Consider the following 3,858-nt stretch of genomic DNA (forward strand, 5'->3'; position numbering starts at 1 on the left):
GTTTGCTTAAACTCTTAAGTTGAGCCACACTGGCCATGCTCATAATCTCACTATCATTAACATTTTGGTGTATATTCCTCCAGTTCTCTCTCTCTCTTTGTATTTTTCTTAAACAGGTTTATTGATATATAATTCACATACTATATAATTAACCAATTTAAATCATACAGTTCAATTTAAATCATACAATTCAATTATTTTAAATATTAGTCACAGATATGTGCAACCATCACCACAATTAATTTTAGAATATTTTTATCACTGTAACAAGAAACTATTTATCATCCTTTCATCCCCTACTTCCCTTACAGCCTAGTGCCCTGGCACTAAGCAACCACTAATCCACTTTCCGTCTCTATAGATTTACCTATTCTGGACTTTTTTTTTTTTTTTTTTTGGCCTTGCTGTGCGGCATGTGGGATCTTGTTTCCCTGACCAGGGATCAAACCCATGCCTGCTGCATTGGAAGCACAGAGTCTTAACCACTGGACCACCAGGGAAGTCCCTGGACATTTTATATAAGTAGAATCATATAATATTTAAGCGTTTGTGACTGACTTCTTTCACTTAGCATAATGTTTTCAAGGTTCATGCATGTTCTTGCATGGATCAGTACTTCATTCTTTTTTTTTTTAATAGACAAATGATATTCTTTTGTATGGATATATCAACTTTTGTTTATCCAGTCATCTGTTGACAGATGACATTTGGGTTGCTTCTTTTAGCTGTTGTGAATAGTGCGAGAGTGAACATTCATGCACACAAATTTGAGTACCTATTTTTAATTATTTATAGCATATGTCTATGAGTGGAATTGCTGGATTGTATAGTAATTCTATGTTTAACTTTTTAGGAATTGCCAAACTGGTTTCCATACTGGCTGAGTCATTTTACATTCACACCAGCAACGTACACGTGTTCCAGTTTCTCCATATTCTTGTAAATACTTTATTATTTTCCATGTTACAAAAATATAGTCATCCTAGTGGGTGTGAAATGGTATCTCATTGTGGTTTTGATTAACATTTTCCTAATTACTAATGATGTGGAGCATCTTTTCATATGCTTGTTGGTCATTAGCTTATCATTTTTGGAAAAATGTCATTTAAGTGCCTTACCCATGTTTTAATCAGGTTGTTTGTTGAGTTACAAGAGCTCTTTATGTATTCTGGCTACTAAACCCTTATTTCCATATATGTTTTGAAAAAATTTCCTCCCATTCTATGGATTTCTTTTCACTTTCTTAGTAGTATCCTTTGATGCACAGAAGTTCTTAACATTTTGATGAAATTCAATTTATCTATTTGTTCTTTTATTGCTTGTGCTTTTGGTGTCATATCTAAGAAACCATTGTCAAATCCAAGGTGATGAAGCTTTACCCCTGTGTTTTCTTCTAATAGTTTTATTGCTTAAATTTAGGTATTTGATCCATCTTGAGTTAATTTCTGTGAGTGGTATGAGGTAAGGATCCAGCCTTATTCTGTTGCATGTGGCTATCGAGTTGTACCAAAAGCATTTGTTGAAAAGACTTTTTTTTTCCATTGAATGATTTTGGTACCTTTGTTGAAAATCAGTTGACTATAGGCATACGAATCTATTTCTGGACTCTAAATTCTATTCCATTGGTCTATATGTCTATCCTTATGCCAGAGCACACTCTTTTGATTACTGTAACTTTGTACTAAGATTTCAAATAGAGAAGTGTGAGTCTTCCTACTTTGTTCTTTTTCAAGCTTGTTTTGACTCTTCTGGTTCTCTGGCAATTTCATATGAATATTAGAATCAGCTGAACTTCTAGTAAAGATTGCATTGAATCTGTAGGTCAAGTTGAAGAATATTGCTGTCTTAATAATATTGTCTTCTAATTCATGAACATGGGATGATTTTCATCTTCTTTAATTTCTTTTGATAATGTTTATAGTTTTCAGAGCGTAAGTTTTATACTTTGCTAAATTTATTCCTAAGCATTTTATTCTTTTTTGATGCTATTATAAATGAAGTTTTAAAAATTTCATTTTTAGATTGCTCATTGCAAGTGTATAGAAATATAACTGATTTTTGTATATTGATTTTATATCTTGCAAACTTGCTGAACTCATTAGTTTTGATAGTTTTTTGGTGGATTCCTTAGGATTATCCACAGACAAGATTATGTTATCTGTGAATAGAGATGGTTTTACTTCTTCTCTTCCAATCTGGACAAGTTTTATTTCTTTTTCTTCCCTAATTGCTTTCTTTAGAACTTCTAATTGATGTTGAATGGAAGTAGCAAGAGCAGACACCCGTATCTTATTCCTGATCTTAGAGGGAAAGCATGCAGTTTTTCACCATTAAGTATTATGTTAGCTTTGGGGTTTTTGTACTTGTCCTTTATCAGGTTGTGGAAGTTCCCTTTGATTTATAGTTTGTTTAGTGTTTCTATTATGAAAGGGTGTTGATCAAATTCTTTTTCTATTTCTATTGAGATGACCATACGTTTTTTGTTTTTTTCTGTCCAAAGAGGGTATTACGTTAATTGCTTTTCAGATGTTAAATTACCATAGGGATAAATTCCACTTGATCATGGTATATAATTCTTTTTATATTTTGCTAGAGTCAGTTTGCTAGTATTTTGTTGAGGGTTTTTATATCCATATTTATAAAAGATATTGGTCTGTAGTTCTTTTTCCTTATGATGTCTTTGTCTGGTTTTGGTACCAGGGTAATACTGGTCTGATAGAATGAGTTGGGAAGTATTCCCTCCTCTTCTAATTTTTGGAAGAGTTTGTGAAAAATTGGTATTCATTCTTCTTTAAATGTTTAGTAGAATTCAGCAGTAAAGCCATCTGGGCCTGAGTTTTTCTTTGTGGGTAAATTTTTCTTTTTTTAATGCACTTTTCCAAACTGTAATTTATTTCATAATTGCAAGAAAAGATCTTTAAAAAAAGAGAGAGAGTTGACACTGGAAACAGAAAGTGTTCTTTTCTCTTTTATGCCTCAAACATAGATCAGTGGATTCCTAAAGGCTAATTTAAGGTATGGTCAAAAGAGGATGTGGGTAACTTTTTGATTACTAATTCAATCTTTTTATTTGTTATAGGTGTATTCAGATTGTCTGTTTTTCTTGAGTTGGTTTCAGTAGTTTGAAATGTCACTTAAATATACATTATATTTTTACATATAGTTTGGATTACTTCTAGGCTTTCTATTCTTTTGTGTAATCATCAGTCTACCAATTCTTAAGACAAATACCACACTGCTTTTATTTCTTATTATTTTAGCATTTTGAAAACCTGTAGTAACTAGAAAAGAAACTTCCCTCTTGTTACTCCTTAAACGTTTTTGGTTGGATACTTCTGTCAATTTATATTCCAGCTGATCATTAGAATCACTCTGTCATAACACCTATGTTTCCTCTGCATCCCTCTTCCCAAATTTCCTTTTGGAGTTTATTTGAGCTGAGATAAATTCATATACTATCTGAGAAGGATTGACAGTTTTCAGTATTGACTGGACACGTTGTAGGTACTCTCCTACCCTTTATTTTTAGTGTTGCTGGCCACTAGACTCCTGAGCTTCTTGAAGTGTAAGTATGTAATGACTCTTGACTCTTTCCTTATTGCAGTATTTCTCCAGCTCTTCTCTTTCTTCTTCCTATCCTCCTATACTAGAGCTTTATCTCTAAACAATCTGTCTCCTTCCCCTTCAAGCTTCTTGTAGAGTAATTATTTTTGTCTGTTTCCATCTTAGAAGCATGGCGACTACCAATTGCTTAAGTCAATCAAATAGACCTTTGTTCTGATTCCAAAGATCTTCAGCTATCATCTAGAATCTCTGTCTCACTACCACCCTAAGCCTACATACTACTCCACTTTCCCC

The sequence above is a fragment of the Kogia breviceps genome, chromosome 3 (genome assembly GCF_026419965.1).
Source record: "Kogia breviceps isolate mKogBre1 chromosome 3, mKogBre1 haplotype 1, whole genome shotgun sequence".
In the NCBI taxonomy this organism is placed as follows: domain Eukaryota; kingdom Metazoa; phylum Chordata; class Mammalia; order Artiodactyla; family Physeteridae; genus Kogia; species Kogia breviceps.